Source organism: Netta rufina, assembly GCF_964035555.1.
Source record: "Netta rufina genome assembly, chromosome: 1".
In the NCBI taxonomy this organism is placed as follows: domain Eukaryota; kingdom Metazoa; phylum Chordata; class Aves; order Anseriformes; family Anatidae; genus Netta; species Netta rufina.
Genome location: NC_140123.1, coordinates 46,349,637 through 46,373,359, shown reverse-complemented (window position 1 = coordinate 46,373,359; position 23,723 = coordinate 46,349,637).

Sequence of the window (23,723 nt, the reverse complement as noted above, 5' to 3'; positions counted from 1 at the left end):
TTAAGGAAAATCTGTTGTTTAGCAAGGTTGAAAAAATAATGATGACCTTTTCCTGAAGAAGTTCAAGTATTCTTAAGCATAATGCAGAAGTTTGAAGTTTGGGGTGATGGAAACGAGAAGGGGGAAACTAATTTCTTGTCAGCGCTTTTTGCCTGGGTAAAAGCATTTGAAGTTTAAGCCTTTTAGAAATCTTCCTTTTTAACATATTCAGTGGGAACTCATAGGCTCAGGTCTTTGTTTCTAAGCTATGCTGATATTCCTTTGCTTACTGTTATTTACCCTTCAGGTAACTCTGTAGGGCTAAAATCAGACAACAGGAAACTTTAGGAAAGGAGACCTATGTGTCACTTAGACTGCATCAAGAAGAGCCCAAATCCACAGAATCACAGAATTACAAAATTGTCTAGGTTGGAAAAGACCTCAAGATCATCGAGTCCAACCTCTGACCTAACACTAACAAGTCCTCCACTAAACCATATCACTAAGCTCTACATCTAAATGTCTTTTAAAGACCTCCAGGGATGGTGACTTCCCTGGGCAGCCCATTCCAATGTCTACCAACCCTTTCGGTAAAGAAGTTCTTCCTAATATCCAACCTAAAACACCCCTGGCGCAACTTTAGCCCGTTCCCCCTCGTCCTGTCACCAGGCACATGAGAGAATAGACCAACCCCCACCTCACTACAGCCTCCTTTAAGGTACTTATAAAGAGCAATAAGGTCATCCCTGAGCCTCCTCTTCTCCAGGCTGAACAAGCCCAGCTCCCTCAGCCACTCCTCATAAGACTTGTTCTCCAGACCCCTCACCAGCTTCGTTGCCCTTCTCTGGACTCTCTCGAGCACCTCAATGTCCTTCTTGTAGCGAGGGGCCCAAAACTGAACACAGTACTCGAGGTGCGGCCTCACCAGAGCCGAGTACACAGGGACAATCACTTCCCTAGCCCTGCTGGCCACACTGCTTCTTATACAAGCAAGGATGCCGTTGGCCTTCTTCGCCACCTGAGCACACTGTTGGCTTATATTCAGCCAACTATCAACCAATACTCCCAGGTCCTTCTCTTCCAGGCAGCTTTCCAACCACTCATCTCCCAGGCTGTAGCTGTGCTTGGGGTTATTGCGCCCCAGGTGCAGGACCCAGCACTTGGCCTTGTTGAACTTCATACAGTTGACCTCAGCCCACCGGTACAGCCAATCCAGATCCTTCTGTAGAGCCAGACATTACAGTTCTGTGAAAGTGCAGTCCTTGCTGGGTATGAACTAGTTCTTCATTACATATTTTATCACCCAGCTATGCATTTGCTTTCCCCAGGAAACAATGAAGCAAACTGGAACTACAGTAGAAGAGCCAAGCTTTCATGGTGACTGGTTCTCCTATCTGTCTTAGATGTGGACAAAGGAGGTGACACTGGCAAACCTAGCCACTGGTTATTTGGACATGGGGAGCAAAAGGGGCTCTTCATGGACACCCAGCTGCATGCTGGCCAGGCTATGTGGGGAGAATAGACCCGTCAAGGAGCCTAGGAGGGGATGCTGTGGAAACCAGAATGAAGAGGATTGGGGTTTCACGTGGGTCTGGAAGCAGGGCAAAAGAAATGAGCAAGGCAAGCAGAGCTAAGGATAACAGAACCAAATGCTGAAAAAAAAAAATGAGGAAAAAGGAAGAGGGAATAAAATAAATAAATAAATAAACAAACTAACCACTAAGAAAAGGAAGCAGAGTGGGATGAAAGAATAAAAGCTCACAGCAGCGATGGAGTTAGGAGAAGAGCTGTGAAACTCATCCTGGATATGGAGAACAGTAAGAGAGAAATAGCATTAGAGGAGTAGAGGGGTAATAGAGATCACAGAATCATAGAATCATTAAAGTTGGAAAAGACCTCCCAGATCATCTGGTCCAGCTGTCCCCCTACTACCAATATCACCCACTAAACCACCTCCTTAATTGTGGTGGTTTTACCGTGCTGGGCAGCTAAACCCCACAACCGCTCTCTCACTCCCCCTCCTTCAGATAAGGAGGGGGAGAAGTAAAGCAAAGAACAACTCACGGGTTGAGATAAGTATAATTTAATTAAAGGGAAATAATTATAATAATTAAATAAGGACTACCATGAACTAAACAATTTAACTAAGGGGAAATAAAAGGGAAAAGGGGAAAAAGGGAGGAAAACAAACAAACAAAATAAATGAAAGCTATATGGAAGTGCAGAGGAAAGAAATTACTCTCTACTTCCCACAAATGAGCGATGATTGACCACGTCCTTGAAGCAAGGCCTCAACGCACGCAGCCAGTGTTCGAGAGGAGGACCAATGTCTTCTCAACGAGAGCCCACCCCTCCCCTCTTCTTCCTGTTTCCACCTTTTATTGCTGAGTGTGACACCACATGGTATGGAATATCCTTTTGATTGGTTTAGGTCAGCTGCCCTAGTGATGTTTCTCTCCTCATTTTTTTGCCCACCCCCTAGGAGGGTTAGAGAAAGGCCCAATGCTGTGCCACTGCTGCTCAGCAGTAGACACAACACTGGTGTGATAACACTACTGTTCCAGCTACAAGTACAGAGTACGGCACTGTATGGGCTGCTGCCGGGAAAGTTAACATTCCAGCCAGACCCAGTACATTAATGAAGTTTAAACACAGGCCTGAGCAAACGTGGACTAGGTGCCAAAAGTGGCAAAGAGAGTGGTGCAGAGACATGGCAAAAGGGACCAGACTCAGGAGGGCTGGATAGAAAGGGATGCACATGCTCAGCAGTGCTTTCTCCAGAACCTGCAGTCAGACCTAAGGCTGCATGTGACAGTAAAATTAAAAGGAACAGGAAATGGTTTCAAGTTCCATCTGACATATAAGCTACTTAATCTTTATTAATTACATTCCCTGGCATGGCTTTTGTCTGTGATAAATACCTGCCTCTCAGACCATTCCCAGGCATAGTTTGGAGATAGCACAAGCCACAGATTTTTCACAGTTGTTGCTAAAGATGAAACCAACCTTCACAGAGGTAAAAGACTAGCTACATGGGTGCAAATTCTGCCATACCACACACCCAGGTCCAGAGAATGAGCCTTGGTTCACATTGTTTACTAGTATAGACATTGCCTAAAGGTATAACTGTACTGTTAAACAAAAATGGGCATGGGAGTGACTCAAGTACTGAACTGCTGATTGTTCATACTGATTAAGAGTTAGCTCACTCACAGTCTCAGTTTTGGACCACTAAACCTGGGAGAAATCTACTTTAGAAGGGATTTTTGGTACTGCAAATGTGAGTTGCTTGGTGTCACTTTGCCTAGGGGACAAGTCAGCAGGCTCTTTTACTTAGTGGTGTAGATGTAGCCTGACAGACAGATGGAAATCAAATGCTCCTGGAAAAGAATCCACTGAAGAAAAAAAGAAAGATGGGTAAAAATGAAGCTAGCAAAACTGCCAAAATGTACTAAAACAAAAAAGGAAGTGATAGGTTTACAGAGTTAACATCATGCATCTGTTTTGGCTAGCAAGTTGGAATAATGAGGAGCAGGCTTATGAAAGGAACAGGTAAAAATAAAGGCACATTTTAACTGAAAAAAAAAAAAAAAATAGAAGGAATCAATGCGCACATGAGCAGGTATTGTTCAGTGACAAAATATCCCTTCTGCTTTCCTTGACACCAAACCCTTAATAACATATTGCAACCTCCAGTTTTACAAATTGCAACCTTAAGATATAGCTAAGGACATCAACACCTGTTTAGCTGATCTTGTATTAAATCCAGGTTGAAGCTGTCAGAACTTAATTTCAGTGTAGGCAGGCCTATGCAGGACCTGAGGAGTGGCCTGTGCAAGCTTTTATGGCATACGAAATCAGTGCGGAAAACTTTCAGACCACACTGCTCTTTTTGCCCACTGATATGAAATATGTTTCGCAGATCAAAGGTAATATTAGAGGATGAATACTGATGGTTTTTGGTAGATTGGATCACATAGACCTGGCTAAAAGACAATATACAGAGTGTTCCTGAAAGCACAGGTACAGAAAAAAAAAATGCCAGGGGGCATAGAGGAAATGATACATGTCAATACAAATAACTATCACTCTAGGTGAAATTCCAGCCCATGAAATTCATTAATTTAGTGGTAGCTTGCCAGATTGCAAATCCCAACAGAAAATGTAAAAACAAATAAAAGAGAGGGTTCAGTCACCCTCCACTGAGTTCTTCCTCTGCTCAATTTCCATTATTTGTTTAAACCACAAGTAAAGTATATGTCTTCAGCCTCATCCTAAGAAATTATTATGAGGTGTTTGCTTATACCATAAGGATAATAGAGGAAATGCTTTTTCATTTGCAGATTTCAGCAATTTTCCACAAAAACTAATGCTGAAATTTAATTGACCACTACCAAAAGATCACTTAATCTCAATCAAACCCTACAGAAAAAATATTTTTCAGTTTCTGCTCACAAACTGACTCTAGAATTCATTCATATATGTAAATAAAAGCTATATACAATGTGATTCATGAAAGCTAAAGGAAATCTAGAATAATCTTTAAAATAAAGTGCATATATTTGAAACACCGTAGGAATTAAGACTGCCCACTGGGCACTTCAAGGAGGATAGAGACTTACTCTGTGGGAGTGTGAAAGCAAAGTCATGATGGCCAGTCAGTGGGTTGCTTTCATGCATTCCATGGCTTGCATTGGTGAAATAAGCAGGCTAGCAACCATAACACTAAACTAACTAGGTACCTCACAACAATATAACTGTTTGCAAGTTCATTTTGCCATAGATGACAAAACTCCCCCTTGCGCCAGGGGAGTTTTAGGTTAGACGTTAGGAAGAACTTCATTACCGAAAGGGTTGTTGGACACTGGAACAGGCTGCCCAGGGAAGTGGTGGAGTCACCATCCCTGGAAGTCTTTAAAAGACGTTTAGACGTAGAGTTTAGGGATATGGTTTAGTGGGGATTGTTAGCGTTAGGTAGAGGTTGGACTCGATGATCTTGAGGTCTCTTCCAACCTAGAAATTCTGTGATTCTGTGATTCTGTGAGATCTAAAACAAACTTTTCATAACAGTCATAAAGCAAATCTATAACTTAGATACTAAATAATTCCAGCCATCAGGTTTTAGTTTCTGAGAGCATCACAGGAAATGATGGATATCAAAAATGGCAAAACAATGGGAGCTACAAGAATTCAGAAGTTTTGAAAATCAGGCCATTTACTGAACACAAAGAGGGCCTCATGGCCCTTCATGTTCATTTTCTTACTGTTGAAGGCAGCACGGAATCTTCCTAAGAAACTTACGATGCTGTATTTAAAGAAGGCTTTGCTTGTTTTAACCACCATAATGTATATTGGAACCTCATTATTCAAGCATTTATAAACTTTCTTCTCATATATTTTTCCTTTGCACGTATTCCTGGCTATTTTACATCTACTTTGTTTTTATGCCAACACTGTTTCTGAACACAGCTATTTCCTTTTCTGATATTACATCCTTAACATATTTAGGGGCAGCAACCATATCCTCGTCTCAGTCTTCGTTGCAAAGTTAAATATCATGCTCTTCTCAGAAGGTATTCTCCATTTCCCTTGCTATCCCTTCTTTTCTGATTCATTCTAGTTTCAGTTTAATACATTTTTGTATAATATACAGATTGACAAAATCGTAAATAATGTAAAGGAAACTTCACTAGTGTCTCTTGAAACTCTCTGTACCTTTGATATACATGTATTCTATGTGTCATCTACCTTTTTCAATACCAGATCATATTGCTGTGATTAATTAATACATCCTCTTCTTCCCTCTTTGGCATTTTTATTCACTTCCTTGAAAAAGATGATGGGGATTCTTAGAATCCTTTTTTTCCAGGCTTGTAGGTCTGCCAGCTCTGCCCATATAATTTAATTGTATTGCCAATGACTCACCATTTTTTTATCACACATATTTTATCATTGCAGATGCACAGAGCACCCATTAAAATGTTATGGAAGACTTGCCTCAAGTGTGATCTTTGTTATTCTTTTTGAAGAGTCTTTCCAAAATATATTTTAACTCTTTTCAGCCCTACATATTAATTTACTTCTTAACTGGTAGTCTCTTCCCAAATTCATAATCTTAAGTCTTATTTGCTAGCTAGTTTAACCATCTAACTCAGTTTAACCACTAACTCTGTCCACCAACTTGACTGTTATTCTCATTGTTTGTGCTTTTATGTTTCTTTCTGTGCACATTTCTGTCTCATTAGACGTACTGAAATAAGCTGTTGATTTTCTACCGTTTTATCTCAGTCTTTTCTCATAATTTCTCAATTTATAGTTATGTATTCAGCCATTTCACTCCAACCTATGAATACTAAATTTAATGTTGTCAAATCATATATGTGGTATGGTCTTTACCAAGTAGAGTAAGATTTTGAGGAACTTGTCCATAGTTTGCTGATGTTAATGGAAACATTCCATGCTGACTTCAATGGTCATTTGGATCAGCTACACCAGCTAAAAGCGAACTGTTTCAAAAATGGTACATGCTAGTTTTCAATGTCTCAGCAAAACTACGGAATAACATATGACCCTCTACCATTTGTTTGGGGTAGAGATGTGCCTTGTATTTGTTCTGACTGTAACAACATATGCAACAAAATAATGTGTAATGAGTATATATGTCACAGTCACAATCGCATAACACGAGATCAAGTACACCAGTCTGACACAGAATCACAAAATGGTTAAGGTTGGAAGGGATCTCTGTAGGTCATCTGGACCAAACTCCCAGCTCAAGCAGGGTCATCTAGAACCAGTTGCCTGGGACTGTCTCCAGTTGGTTTTTGAATATTCCCAATAATATTCCCTCTATGGGCAACCTGTTCCAGTGCTCAGTCACCCTCACAGCAGGGTGTCCTGTAACATCCTCCACAATCACTATATATTGTCATTACATCACTTGGGAAATCATCCTCTTTTTTTATCATCTCAGGTTCTTTCCAAAAAAAGCGAACCACGGTTTTGCTTTTTTTTTTTTTTTTTTTTTTTTTCCGTATTTATTACACAACATGACAATATGACAATTCACAGTCCTATAAAATGTATTTTTTTGTTGTTGTTCCTTTGTACATATTATTAGGCTTTGTCGAATTAACAAGATTCAACCTCATCATTAAAAAAATTTTAATACTGATCTCATTTCATTCTATATTGTCAGGTATATGGCAACTCCAAGAAAACAGGAAGCTACATCTATCATGAATTGATGGATTCAGACCTGCTAGTACATTAGTACATTCTGCTCCACATCTTCTTTCTTCTCAGATTAAATAAGAGAGGTGATAAACAGAGGTGGTCTTTCTGACTATGTAATAGCATTATATCTGTCTAAAACTTCCTGGCACTGTATGTTTTTTGTTTGTTTGTTTTGTGTTGTTTTTTTGTTTGTTTGTTTGTTGTTTTTTTTTTTGTCTTTGTGGTCAGTAAACCTAGTATCATGTAAATCCTCTCAGCAAAAATTCTCAGATAGCTTCAAAGAGATCCTCTTATATTTGTTTGAAGGATATAATTTGCATTAAAATCTTAATAAAGACAGTAGAAATCTGAGAAGAAATTCTCATTAAAAATGTTAGTTGACAAAAGTGTTTGCAAAGGTTTGTTTTTGTTTTTGTTTTTCCCCGAATGTTCTCTCCTTTAAACAGGCAAGCTAAAAGTAGAGCTTAGTAATTACTTTAGTATGAAACCTCCCACAGATGACCCAGAAAATAATGAATTTGTAATGGTAGTCTTTCTTCTTTACTGTGGTTATGTTCCAGTGAGACAGCAACAGGAATCTGACAGTTAAAGATATCATTTTCTGTGTTGGGAATGGTACTGGAGAGCTTAAAAAAAAAAAAAAAAAAAAAAAAAAATGAAAATTCTACAGAATCATTTTATTCCATAATATTCACTGTAGAATTTAGAATACCTTAACTCTCCTGCCTCTAATCTACCTAGTGTCACCTATAGCTTTGTGGGGTTTTGTTTATTTGTTTGCTTTTGTATGATTCTTTTAGATGTTTGGATATATAAATATACATGTATATATGTGTGTGTGTTTATATTGTGTTTATATATATATTATATATGCATACCTACACACGTGTATGTATGCATTTTTATTTATTTATTGGTTGGTTGGCCAGTTGTTTTTTGACAATATTTGGTTTGCTTGTGTTTCTTCTATGTACTAAACCAGAAAGCTATGCTACTCAGAAGTAACTATCATGTTCCTCTGAGGTTTCAGAAACACTCATCCTTGTTACATTTCAGTGGTAAACATAGTGGTAATCACTCTATTCTTCAACCAAAAGTGCAGGATGAAAAAGGCATTTTAAATACAATATTATTAATATAGAAATGGCTGTAGCAAATGGTATAATTCAAGGAAACATAATAATTAAGCAGAACAATCTCTAAAGAATACCTTAAACCTCATCCACTTCTATATCCTGCAGTTTACATGTGACCAGACTTATTTTCAAACCTGGTAAAAACTTCATTCTTTGGGTTCAAAACCATATGCCAAATTTCAGTCTGGAATGATTTTTTTATAACTAAGTTATAAATCCCTGAAAACAGGGGGATATAATGGAAACACTGACTACAATATCATAAATAAAAGCCGTCCTCTGAAGGATTTCCAAGATTTCCAGTTCATAAAAAGTTTAATGTTTCAATTGAGACTTACAACAAAATTCAAATAATGACACACTACAAATGATAGTAAACAGTACAAATAAAGTAAATTTACGTGTGATGCATTGCTGATAACTGTTCATGTCCCAAAAGTGAAAACCATCAAACTGAAAGGCAGCACGATTGCCCATATCCTGTAAAACCACAGATTTTTTTTCAAAGGAGGCTTTGCTATAGCCAGAACTCAACCAATGCCATACTCTTTCCAGTAGGAATGTTTCTAGTGTAAAATAAATAATATATTTTTCACATCACTGTTCTTTATCTGTAGAGATCATTTTATATTTAATTTTTGTTTCTCCCACAATACAATGTTGTAAATTTTCATCCTTGATTTAATATTTTTTTCCTTAGCCCTAAAGCATTGAAGCTTTGTTCCTGTTTCATTTTTCTGTTTCAAAGGCCATACTAACTGAGTAAACACAGGCAATGTACAGGAGAATTTGTATGCATGTTTCTGTTTTGAAACTGCTGATTTCACTGAGGTTAAGTAGAGTATATGACTGAATCACTAGTAACAATTTCCTGAAACTTTCACTTTTCATTTACTGGTGCAAGGCACACTTTAATTGTTGATATTCAGATGTTACCAGTACTTATTGATTTTTAGTGTTGTGTGATCTATATTCTTGCTGTTAATATGATCCTTCTTATTTTTGGCAAGGTTTAAATGAATGGGCTTGCATTCTTTTTATCTTGTCCTGTTATTCTGTGGAAAAGATAATGATTTGCCACTATTCGTATTGCTCTCTGCTATACTTACCAGTATCATACTACATTTGGTTAATATAGTCCAATTAAAGAAAAATGAATATGGAGCATTTGTATAATGATTTTTAGTCTTGGACTTGGAAACAAAAAATCTGACCTCTTCTGCTTTGGCAAAGCAGTCTTTGGATCGTTCTGTCTAAATAATAAGGCAACTTTAATATGTCAGTAGAGCAACAGCAGACCATAGTCCAGGCCCCCATAATTCTTTCTCCTTCAAGCACTCACAGGGAAGAGATCTTCAGTTAATTTTGAAGAACTGTTCTTACCACTGATAAGAGAAGAAACAAGGGCAACAAGACTCTAATCATGACCACTTCATGAACTAAATTATCTAAGAATGATGGAGTGACCTTGGTCCTGAACAAGACCTCACTGAACTCAAGTAGACAATTAAACAGATGCTAGACTAGCTTCCGAGGACTGTCCCAATGCAGAAGGTATTTCAACTCAGTGGTTAGTACAAACCACACTGGAATGTCACTTTGCTCTGTTGGCTTCTCATAACTCTGTCTTTCTTTCTGTTTCAAGTCCACACAAACATTTATCCTGTTGTGTCTGATTGCCAAATCTCTGTCTGTAAGAATGACAATCCTTATGCTGAAAGGTGTTTCAAAACAGTGTATTTGGAAACAAAATGAAGTGGTCTGAATAGAAATGCAATGTACTTGCAGTCAGCTGAAAATTCCTTTTTTCCTATATTTTTTTCTTTTTTTCTTTTAGTATTTAAAAAGTAAATGTTAGCATTCTTTCCTGAAGACGTATAAACAGTAATGATACTTTATTGTTATTCATTGCCTTTTATAAGCATCTTCAAGCAGTTTACTGATATCAGTTTCTTCTAATGCTACTGCGTTATCCAGGTAAAGTATTTATAGCTCTGGCAAGTGGTCTTTCATGTTCTTAGTTAGAAGAGGTACTGTTCATGTTCTCAGCCTGGCCATCTGTCTTAGGTCATCACCAATATTACAGAACCACAGAACAAAGTATGTATCTGTACCTCAACTGCCACATTTTATAGTCCATTTATTAATGAGCACCTACGTTCAGTGCAATTTAATCTAATATTCTCTACTGCAAACCACAGTGACTGACACATGGCTCATATCCTATCCTTCCTTGCCCATTATTGGGAAATTAAGCTCTTCAAAGAGATAAGAAAGGCGTCTGGGTGCTATAATGCTTTAAACTACCACTGTTAAATCTGCCAGTACTTATCTCTCAGAGCCCATATTGAGTTTAATGGGGTTTGGATTAGCTCTTAAATAAAGAAACTATAGTGCAGGGAGTTTAATTGATCTGTTTGAGGTCACACAGTAGCTGAGTGAAAAAAATGGTGTAGGAGGAAGAAGGAAGAATTGCCAGGATAGGAAAATGTAAACTTAGTAGATAATCAACAGTTTGTGTTCCTACTATATGAAGAGCCGCTAAGCTGTATCCTTTTTTCATTGACTTAGTTTATCTTTTATATATATATAAAAAAATAGTTTATATATATATAGTTTATCTTATATATATACGCACACACACAAAGAGCTAAACTTTGCCTGTTAACTGATAGAATCATTAACAATGGGACTGAGATATTGAAACATATGTATCTTTTTTTTTTTTTCTGTACGCAGAGAAGTTATGCACAGTGGTAAAGAAAGGGTAAAAACCACAGCTGATTTTGGCCAAAGCTGAAACTCCTCACTGAACACTGAAGAACTGAAGTCTTCCTTTCCAAAAAGATTTATCTTCTGCAACAACAGCAAAATTATTTCCTCTAGCCCTACACTAAAACCATTTACTGACCAAATGTAACTTGCTCTATTTCTTCTAAAATTATTTGTAGTCAAAATATATTCTTTTTTTTTTGTTGTTCCAAATTAAGCCATATGCTGCTGCATTAAAAAAAAAAAAAAAAAAAAAAAAAAAAAAAAAACATTTAAATAGATCAAAGCAAATGTTCATGTATATATAAATGATGGCACTGTTGCTTTTTCTCTAGCTGTCTTTTCTTCCTATGTGGATCTGATATTTTGCCTCTGAGAATAGAACTTATTAGCAACCCTAAAGTAAAAAAGACAGGATATTTTTCAGCAAGAGCCTCTTCTTTGCCAAACATCCCAGAGTTTGTCTCCAAGGACTTTAAAAGAAAGGAAAGAATGAAGACCGGAAACCATAAAGCATGCATTACTGCTATCATCTAATTGCTGAATGAATAGCACGGTTGTTTAGTCTGATTGCACTAAGCTAGTTATCCACTGCAAGCTTCATTGACAAAAAGGGAATCTACACAAATTATAGGGAAATTCAAGCACTAAAGGAATGTTTTGGTTCAGAGGTTTGCAATGACTATTGGCTTTGGTTCCTGGCATAGTTTGCCTTTGCTATATGAACTCTGTTGGGCTGGGTCAGCCCAAAGCTTTCCAAAAAGCCTGAGAAGAGGACAGACTTCCTTGTCATCTGTATCCCATAAATAAATTAAAGTGATGTTCTCCAGTTAGAGTTTGTTTCTTGGCAGGCTAATCTGCAATCAGAGAAAGAAAAGCCTTTCATTTGTGGACTCCAACTAAAGGAAGGAAGCTTTTGTATGTGGATTCACCAGCGACCAAAATATTAAAAGTGGAAGAGGAAAAACATATGCTGCAGTCCCCTGAAAAATAAGCGGATCAAAAAAGTTCTTTTGAGGCATGCCCTCAGTTGATGATGTTGAAAAACAAAGCATTTCTTTACAAGGAACAGGCAAAGTGGTTTCACCAACAACAACTTATTACAGCATAAGAACATTTTTTAGGCTTTTTTTTTTTTTTTTAATAAACTCATATCCTCTATACAGAAATGGCAAAAATGAAATAAGTCTAATGTGCCAGATTCCAGTGGAATTGCATTTCTCCCTCTAAAATTGCAGAATGTTTGTACAACTATGTAGAATGTAATTAATATGGATTTAACTTTCCTGCTATTTGTATGACATCACAACCAAAAAGAACTGCAGCAAGTGTGAGCAGTGACAAGACACATACACTATAGCCTTCTGAATACTTTATCTGTCATACAAAATATTGTGGTTTAGCAGATACAGTTCTTATCCTGCAGCCAACTGCAAATCTCCAGTGGACTCTTCCTCCATGCTACTATTTGCATTGAGGACCTTGTCTCTCACATTCTCAAAATTTTCTTTTTCTAATTTTCTTGCCCTCTTTGCTTCACTGAAGTGAACCTTTGGTATCTGCTAATTCCCTAGTTAAATCTCTGTGAAACCTAATTGCACCCACAGAACTAAAGACATCTCAATCTTTCCCTCATAGAATGATAAGAAATTAAATGAAAGGAGCAACATTGAAAGTGACTGAAGTTAGAGACATGTCTCTAAAGGGACTTTTCTCAGTCTCTGACTTTTCCAGAAAGCATAAACACCCTACTCCCAGATCACAGTTCCCCGTGCATGGCACAGCTGATCAGAGGATCTGTTCTTCCCTAGCTGGAGTGGAGATACCCGTGTTACTATACACTAATACTGCAGTGTGGGAGGTGAGACAGGGACCTAACTGAATGAGTCACACAACACAAGTAACAGAAATACTGAATGGTTGAGTTATAATGCCAAGACAGTCCTTTGATAGTGTGACTTCCTCTATACGGAAAACGAGTTTAAGCTTTGCCAATGAATAAGCTGTTTATCTGCAGATCCAGCAGACTTTTGTGAATATAACCATGAATATAACCATATCGGCCACAACAATATGGCATTTTAAATATCAACAAACTTTGAAATCTGTTGCTCTGACATGTGTATCAATTACAATAATATACCTCTGAGGATGAGTATTATTTGAATATTGTCTGCATCTTATTTGGAAATGTTTTATCATCTCAAATTTGGAGCCTCCTTAAACTACATGTATATTATAAAATTCATTACTGAAAACTGCAAATTAAATCAAATTAAATTACATTAAGATGCTGTTAAATTTAAGTTAATGGAAAATGCACTACTAGCCTTACTCAGACCTCAGTGAAACCACAGATGTCTTATTTTCTTTCCAAACTCTATTGTTAAAAAAAAAAAAAAAAAAAAAAAAAAAGTTATTATTTCTCTTTCTCCACACAAACCAGAAACAACAAAAAAAGTAAAATGATTATAGCCAGGAAGTGACTCTACTAATGCAATTAATATAAAACTGCAGAATTTTATTTTCCTATGTTCTCACTTGCTGGCTTTTGCTGGTATCTCCATGTCAGTTCTCTCTCTCTCCTGTTGAGATTATTGTGATGTATATCTTTATATGTGCTGGAATCTTTCTATGTAAATTGTTTGTCTTTGAAATAACTCTTATTAATTCAAATAAAGTTTCAATGGGATTGCTATGAAAGCATGGCTGTGAAGAATTAGGTATTGAAAATAAAAGCAACTGGCTGTAGGTACAGTCTTTGCGTATGCCTTACAGAGCATCAAGCACATACTTTGTACTTAACCAGGAAGAAATAATAATTAATCTGAAGTTCTTTGGCAAGATACAATCTAGGCAAGAACTTAATGCATTTGAACCACTACTCCTCATTCTTGGAACAGGAAATTGGATTTCTGTTTCTCATGTGGAGAGGAGTCTTAAATAAACTGTGGCCAAGGCTGTGGAGTCGATAATACTTCTCAGGGAAATAACAGCAGTGCTGCTGATGCTAATATTTTCAAGAGACAGGTCTAATGAAGACATTAACGTCTAGGGAATATATTGTGTGAGTATACTGTGTACTCATGTACACATTTAAATACTAAGTTCACATTTAGACAATTAATAAATAAATAATTTATATTAATAATAAAACACCAATCACCTAAAGTTTCCATGGGTCAGAGTCTTCTGTGCTGCAGGACACCATTTCCTCACGTGTCTAAAGTATGACTGCAGTTGCCCGACTTTATCCCTTACTTGTTTGGGATTAGTAGCTTCTTTAAGATGTCTTGGTTCATGATCCCAAAGTTTGAGGAGTGAATGGAAGGATTTTTTTAGGGTTTTCTGTGACATTTAGCTGGGCTCTGAGCACAACTTTATGCTGCCTTCATGAGCTATTTCTCATGGGTTTGGGTATACCATCTCCGACTCAAAATCAGTTATGTTTTCAACCCTTTCCCGAACTCCACTGAAAGCTAATTTCACTTTCCTATGGGACAAAGCAAAAAACCACACTGCTTCACATCCACAGCAGCAGTGGAATTGCCACTGACTTAACACTGCCTACCTTCCTGTCTCTCTTGAAAAGAGAGACATAAAAAATGTGGGTCTCTAGAGGGAGCAGGAGGCAGGGTTGTGGGGAATTCCATCCCTCCCTTTCTCCTGCTGACAGCTTTTCTGAGACTGGTCTGTCTCCTGAGCCTCCTTCCTCCTCAACCTCTTGTATATATGAAACAAACAAGAGAAAACAAAAAGAAAGAAAAAAAAAATCCCTGGCATGAATTTTTGCCCCATTAAGACTAGAGATTAGAGACCACTAAATCTGCACACTGTGACAGAAGACATCATTGTCTCAGCACTGCATTTTCTGTACCACTCACCGCTCTGATTCAACAGTGGTCCTCAGCTTCAAGTTTTTCCTCCATAGGACTGCATTCTCATTTTAATGGTGATCTTAATGCTACTCAAAGTAATTACATTAGTTCAGTAGCACAGCCATGACAGCAAAAGAAACAGCACTTCATCCTTTACCAGGTCACACAGTGAAAAAAAAAAAAAAAAAAAAAAAAAAAAAAACTTTTTTTACATTGGCCAGATGTCACATAAGAAGTCACTTTACTACAGTACTAGAAACCATAGAAACACAGAATAATAGAATATCCTGAGTTGTGAGGGTTGCACAAGGATCATCTAGTCCAACTCTTTGGTCTACACAGGACCACACAAAAAAATCAAACCATATGTCTGACAGCTTTGTCCAAATGCTTCTTGAACTCCAGCAGGCTTGATGCCATGACATGGGGAGCCTGTTCCATTGCCCGACCACCGTCTCAGTGCAGAATCTTTCCCTAACACCCAGTCTGACCCTCCCCTGTCCCAGCTCCACGCCATTCCCTCGGGTCATGTCAGTGTCCCCAGAGAGCAGAGCTCAGCACCTGCCCCTCCACTCCCCTGGTGAGGGAGCTGCGGGCCACCATGAGGCCTTCCCTCAGCCTGCTCTGCTCTGGGCTGAGCAAACCAAGGGACCTCAGCTGCTCCTCATACATCTTGTCCTCTAGACCCTTCACCATCTTCAGAGCCCTCCTTTGGACACTCTCTAATAGTTTTAGATCCTTTTTATATTGTAGTGCCCAAAACCACACATAGTACTTGAGGTGAGGCCACACCAGCACTGAGCAGGGCAGGACAATGACTTCCCTTGACCAGCTAGCAATGCTGTGCTTCATGCACCCCAGGGTACAGCTGACCCTCCTGGCTGCCAGGGCACACTGCTGGCTCATATTCAATTTGCTGTCAACCAGAACCCCCAGCTTCCTCCCTGCGGGGCTTCTCTCCAGCCTCTCATCCCCCAGTCTGTACATATAGCCAGGGCTGCCCCATGCCAGGTGCAGAATCTGGCACTTCTTAAATGTCATTGTTCGTGATTACCCAGCTTTCTGTCAAGATCTCAGTATCACCCTTTGTACACGATTTTACACATAAATATCCTCTTCAGTAAATTAATTTGCTGTTTGAATTCACTGGAAGATCATCAGTTAGTACTCTGTAGAATATCATATTTTCCACCTTTCCATGTCAGAAATTGACAATTCCAAAGTATGGGTAGCTCAAAATCATATGTAGTTTTCTCAGAGCAAGACTTATGACAGCTGTCCGAGAAACAGAAAGGAATGCATGATTGGCAGTTTTGGTAGTTCGGTAAGTTCCATCCAAACTTATGAACTCTGGGATACACCTCTAAAAATCAATACAATTAGCTTAATCCTTTACAGTTTGCAGGGACAGTTGCTTCTGTTTAAGTCTGAAATTTAAAGAAAAATCTTATAAGGTAAGCATATCTTTTTACCTAATTGTCTTCATTTATCTCAGTTATGATTTATTTATTTTTTTTAATTAAGTTTCATGACAAAAATATTTAAAATAACACCATTCAAGAACTCGAACTTTCCTGGCTAGGGTCCGAATTTCCACTCTCTGCTCTGCTTTCTGCTTCTGAGGAACGATGTGATTTGGACAAGTAAATTAATCTCTGGTGTCTCCATTTTGCACATGTTTAGTGTTATCCACTTCTAAATTCCTCTGAGGCTTGCAAACAAGAGAAGATATGGTATGTATGTTGAATATTATTACTCTAATTTAAATACAATTACCAAATGAAAATTGAACTCTGCTATTTTTTCTTGTTAGTACTTGTATTCCTACCCCAAAAATATTTATCCAGGGGCAAATTTATCCAAGATGCTGCCTCATATTTTGCAAATGCAAATGACTCCATGCTGATAGGAGAGCAGATCTTTTTCATGCCCCGGATGTGAAGAACTACACTTATCTAACTGAGTCTGCCCTTGGTTTGAGTCTGGGTGTAACAAAGATGATATAAACTTAGCACACAGCACATGGTTCAGCAACTAATTGTTTGGAAACAATTCATTGTAAATACCTTTGTATTTATAGCCACTACAAAACAATGAAGATAACATCTGAGAAGGCTCCAAGTGAATTATTGCAGGAAGAAGCTGCAAAGGATGTGCCATTGTCATTATTAATAAAGCTTCTGTCTGACTGCAGTGCAAGGTACAGAGATAGGTATCAGCTGTGTCCCTGGAGGGAAGAGACAATGCAAGGCTGTAGTGAGAAGAAGAGTGACACACCCTTCTGTGGTAGTGTACGTGGAAGATGAAGCGTCTGTAATGGTTTGCTCAGTTCTGTTTGCACAAATGTCATGGCAAAAAATACCTTCACTATTCATTTACAAAAAACCTGCACAACAGGCATGTAATTCTGCATGGACTCCTGACAGACCTTTAGGCCAAACTGTATTTATACACTGTCAGAATAAATGCTTTTGTTCCTTGTGTACTAATACCACAGGCTTGCATTGTTATTTTGTTAATGAAGGTAAAAATCTCTTTCACAGACACACACAAGACAATGAAACTTAAGTTGCTAGCAATCCCTTCAGATAACAGATACAACTGTAATAAAGACTGCTGTTATAGAACAAAACAACATGAATAAATAAACAAAAAATAGCAAGTTAGATGAAAACCTCTTCCTAATTTTCCAAGAAGGAAAGATTCACTGAAACTAAACCAGATGTCAAAAACATTACTGTTTCTGAGAAGGAACTGTAATCTAGTCCCAATATGTAGAAGCGGAAATTGCTGTTGCTGTGAGTATACATTTTTTTTCCCTCCATATAAACAACCCTTAGAGAGGGATAGGATATGAGAACACCCATCTTCTGGTGAAGATGTTAAATCATGATGATTTTATTTATTTATTTATTTTCTGTAGATCAATAAATCTCAAATTCTCTAGACAAATAAATACAATAGAGAAGCTAGGAATGAACATTTAGGGACAATAGTTTCTTAATCCAACACAGTGCAGCTAGAACAGACCAACTGACTTCTCTGAGGTCATGCAGTCTTTGCCTACAGTGTTAAACCAAGGAGAGACAAGGACTGATTTCTGGGTTTAGTGTCACTGACTGGCTTGCACTCCCACTGCTTGGGTATCATCCTCTCTACAGTACATATGTCTTGGAGAGAATTGGCATAGTCCAGGACAGAGCCAAAGCATTAGCACAGACAACCAACAACTAATTTAGGATATGCTATTTAAGGACTAACTACTTTGAATATGTAATGATTATTAATGAGTAGGAACTTGTTCTGTGTCTTGTTTATGAACTTCAATCTAATAAAGTTATGTTTTAATCTTTGGATTAAAACTGCCCTGATTAATCATTCAGTATTCTAAATACTCCTATCACAGTGGCACCTAATTCCCTGATCACAGAATCACAGAATCACAGAATTTCTAGGTTGGAAGAGACCTCAAGGTCATCGAGTCCAACCTCCAACCTAACGCTAACAGCCCTCCACTAAACCATATCCCTAAGCTCTACATCTAAACGTCTTTTGAAGACTTCCAGGGATGGTGACTCCACCACTTCCCTGGGCAGCCTGTTCCAATGTCTAACAACCCTTTCAGTGAAGAAATTCTTCCTAACATCTAACCTAAAACTCCCCTGGCTCAACTTAAGCCCATTCCCCCTCGTCCTGTCACCAGGCACGTGGGAGAACAGGCCAACCCCCACCTCGCTACAGCCTCCCTTGAGGTACCTATAGAGAGCGATAAGGTCACCCCTGAGCCTCCTCTTCTCCAGGCTGAACAAGCCCAGCTCCCTCAGCCGCTCCTCGTAGGACTTCTTCTCCAGGCCCCTCACCAGCTTCGTCGCCCTTCTCTGCACCCGCTCAAGCACCTCGATGTCCTTCTTGTAGCGAGGGGCCCAAAACTGAACACAGTACTCGAGGTGCGGCCTCACCAGAGCTGAGTACAGGGGGACGATCACCTCCCTCGCCCTGCTGGTCACGCTGTTCCTGATACAAGCCAGGATGCCGTTGGCCTTCTTGGCCACCTGAGCACACTGCTGGCTCATATTCAGCTGACTATCCACCATCACTCCCAGGTCCTTCTCTGCCTGGCAGCTCTCCAACCATTCCTCTCCCAGCCTGTAGCTCTGCTTGGGGTTATTGCGCCCCAGGTGCAGGACCCGGCACTTGGCCTTGTTGAACTTCATGCAGTTGACCTCAGCCCATCGGTGCAGCCTATCCAGATCCTCCTGCAGAGCTTTCCTACCCTCAAGCAGATCGACACACGCACCTAACTTGGTGTCATCTGCGAACTTACTGAGGGTGCACTCGATGCCCTCGTCCAGATCATCGATGAAGATATTAAAGAGGACTGGCCCCAGCACCGAGCCCTGGGGGACGCCACTAGTGACTGGCCTCCAACTGGACTTGGCTCCATTCACCACGACTCTTTGGGCCCGGCTATCCAGCCAGTTTCTAACCCAGCGAAGCGTGCGCCAGTCCAAGCCAAGAGCAGACAGTTTCTTGAGGAGAATGCTGTGGGAGACGGTGTCAAAAGCCTTGCTGAAGTCAAGGTAGACCACATCCACAGCCTTTCCCTCATCTACCCAGCGCGTCACTCTGTCATAGAAGGAGATCAGGTTCGTCAGGCATGACCTGCCTTTCATAAAGCCATGCTGACTGGGCCTGATCGCCTGCTTCCCCTGCAATTGCTGCATGATGACTCTCAGGAGGATCTGCTCCATGAGCTTTCCTGGCACTGAGGTCAAACTGACAGGCCTGTAGTTTCCCGGGTCTGTCCTCCGGCCCTTCTTGTAGATGGGCGTCACGTTTGCTAGCCGCCAGTCGATTGGAACCTCCCCTGATAGCCAGGACTGTTGATAAATGATGGAAAGCGGCTTGGCCAGCTCTTGTGCCAGTTCCCTCAGTACCCTTGGGTGGATCCCATCCGGCCCCATCGACTTGTGCACATCTAAGTGCCGTAGCAGGTCACCAACCAGTTCTTCATGGATAATGAGGGCCACATCCTGCTCCCCATCGCCTTCCACCAGCTCAGGGTACTGAGTATCCAGAGAACATCCGGTATTGCCGCTAAAGACTGAGGCAAAGAAGGCATTGAGCACCTCCGCCTTTTCCTCATCTCTTGTAACTAAGTTTCCCCCCGCATCCAGTAAAGGATGGAGATTCTCCTTAGTCCTCCTTTTTGTGTTGATGTATTTATAGAAACGTTTTTTGTTATCTTTAACGGCAGTAGCCAGATTGAGCTCCAGATGAGCTTTGGCCTTCCTAATTTTGTCCCTGCACAGCCTCGCTACTTCTTTAAAGTCCTCCTTAGTGGCCTGCCCACTTTTCCAAAGCTTATAAACCCTCTTTTTCCTCCTAAGATCAAGCCACAATTCTCTGTTGAGCCAGGCCGGTCTTCTTCCCCGCCAGCTCGTCTTTGGGCACGTGGGGACAGACCGTTCCTGCGCCATTAAGACTTCCCTCTTGAAGAGCGCCCAGCCTTCCTGGACCCCTCTGCCCTTCAGAACCACCTCCCAAGGGACTCCACCAACCAGTGTCCTGAGCAGCTCAAAGTCAGCCCTTCGAAAGTCCAATACAGCGGTTTTACTGGTCCCCTTCCTGGCCTCGCCAAGAATAGTGAACTCCACCATTGCGTGGTCACTCTGCCCAAGACAGCTCCCGACGATCACGTCCTCCACCAGTCCTTCTCTGTTTGTGAAGAGAAGGTCTAGCGGGGCACCACCCCTGGTAGGTTCACTAACCAGCTGCGTCAGGAAGCTATCTTCCACGCTCTCCAGAAACCTCCTAGACTGCTTTCTCAGGGCTGTGTTGTGTTTCCAGGATATGTCAGGGAAGTTGAAGTCCCCCACGAGTACAAGAGCTGATGATTTTGCAACCTCTGTCAGCTGCCTGTAGAATTCCTCATCCGTCTCCTCATCCTGGTTCGGCGGTCTATAGCAGACCCCGACCAGGACACTAGCCTTGTTGTCCCTGCCGATCCTAACCCAAAGGGACTCGACCTTGTCATTCCCAACCTCGAGTTCTACAACCTCGAAAGACTCTCTAATATAGAGAGCCACACCACCACCCCTTCTATGCTGCCTGTCCCTTCTATAGAGCTTATAGCCAGGCATTGCAGCACTCCAGTCATGAGACTGGTCCCACCACGTCTCCGTGATGGCAACCAAGTCGTAGCCTGCCTGCCGCACGATGGCTTCCAGCTCCTCCTGTTTGTTACCCATGCTGCGTGCATTGGTGTAGATGCACTTCAGCTGGGCCATAGCCTTATCCTCCAGCCTAGCCATTGTTCCCCCTGGCACAGCCCCAACAATCCTAGCCTCAGCCCCATCCCCCTTCCTACCTAGTTTAAAGCCCTCTCAATGAGCCCTGCCAGTTCCTGGCCCAGGATCCTTTTTCCCCTAAAAGATAGGGACCCGTCTGCGGCCATCAGGCCAGGTGCTGAGTAAAGTGCCCCATGATCAAAAAACCCAAGATTTCTGCGTTGGCACCAGTCCCGGAGCCACGTGTTTAACAGGTGAGCTTTCCGTGTCCTCTCTGAACCCCTCCCTGCCACCATAGGGATGGACGAAAACACCACCTGCACTCCCGCTCCATCCACTAACCGACCCAGTCCCCTAAAGTCCCTTTTGATAGCCTTGAGGCTTCTCTCTTCGATGTTATCACTGCCCGCCTGGACTATCAAAAGGGGGTAATAGTCAGAGGGGCGTACCAGGTGAGGAAGCTTCCTGGCAACGTCCCTGACCCTGGCCCCAGGGAGACAGCAGACTTCCCTACGGGTAGGGTCAGGCCGACAAATAGGGCCCTCTGTTCCCCTAAGAGTCGAATCACCAACAACAATAACCCTCCTGTCTTTCTTGGTGGAGGCAGTCCTGAGGTGCGGAGTCGACCTCCTCGCCCCAGGCATCCTCCTGGGAACATTTGCTACCTCTTCCTCACACACCGGCCTCTCAATCTCTAGGGCCTCAAACCTGTTGTGTAAGGGCACCTGGGAGGGTGGGGCCGGAAGGGGAGGGGATCGCCTGCGATGTCGAGCAGGGACTTGTTTCCATTCCTCCTCAGCTCCCAGATCCCCTCCCTCTGCCCGACAGGGACAGGGCAGGGGGTCCGCCCCCATTTGAGAAGTCTCACCTCGGCACCTCCCCTTGAGGCCCTGCAGGGAGTTACTCCAGAAGTCTATCTCCCGCTCACACTCCCTGATGGCCCTCAACCTCTCCACCTCCTCCTTGAGCTCCGCCACCATGCGGACCAGATCATCCACCTGCTCGCACCTCACGCACGCAGTTTCTCTGCCTCCCGCCGATGGTAGCAACAGGCTCAGACACTCCTTGCATCCGGTGACCTGAACTGCGGCATTTTTTAACGGGTAGTCGGTCTGCGTGTGTACCGACTTCTTGGAGAGCGCGCCGTGCCTGGTGGCGACCATTATCACCTAGCTACGGCTGTTGTTAATGAGGTGTTGTTTGTCAGTAGGTTTTGTTTTGACAGCAAACTCTTTCTCAAAATGGTATAGAAGGATGCTGGGAATTAAGATGAGTCCTGCATGTATGGACAGACCATACAGATATCAAGAATTAATCCTTATACAAACGTAACATATCAATATACTAATTTGTTAGCTGGTACCCAGTCAAACCTCAGAGCCACCCAATGTAGAACAATTATAACCAACTTGCTGATTCTTAGCCAATCTTACTTTATTCTTCTTTCATTCAGAGGAAAGGTCTTTCAAAAACACATCATTTCTCTGCTACATGTATTCATATTCCCTTATTATATTCATTTGGTTGGATAACAAAGGACATTATGCTTAGTCATAGCAAAACATTTGTATAGACAAGCTCAGCAGTTTTCATGTTGTGCTGTCAACACTGCACAATGGTAACCATTTAAAAAAATAAATTAAAAAAAATGAACTTAGTGCAACAAAAAGTCCAGACTTTCAGAGCAATGAATACCTAGTGATATTAACTGAATTGAAGGCTTTGCATTACAATATAAGATTAACAGCTTACAAAATGACTAATTCTGCGATTGGAGGTACCTTCTGTGAATGGACTCACATGTGCACAAAACATGTAGAACACAAAAATTTCTATCATTTATTAATCCCACTGCTATGTTTTTGAGATATTCTTAAATATTTTGAAGAAATATTCTTGAGGACATAATATCCCTCCACATATTTTTCTCTAGATAATTTACTGTGTGACACAAAAGATGAATTCATTAAAATAAAGAAATTATAAAATTTCTGAAGTGTGAAATCTTGAAGAATATGATTTGCTGTGTAATACCTTCTTCATACAAAGAGTATATTTGTTAATATAACTTAAGGAGTTTCTGAAATTAAGAAATTCAACACAAAAAAATGGTTGATAGGCACAAAAATAAAATTTGACTCTAACTTTTTCCCAAAGACAAATAAGATCAGTCTTCCTGCTTGCACAGAAAGTTAAGAGATTTGACCTTGATTTCAATGGAGTTTTAGTGGACCATGTGCCTGAATCTAATTTTACATGCTTGTTACTGAACAGCACTTTCAGCATCAAAACATTCTTCATATTAACTGTTTGTCATATACTGGTAAGTATCAGCATGAAACATTTTTTAGAGGTGTAACAGACTTATTTCTGGTTAAAATCTATATACGAAAAACAAAAGTGAACTACACATACAAGGTAACATCTGAAAA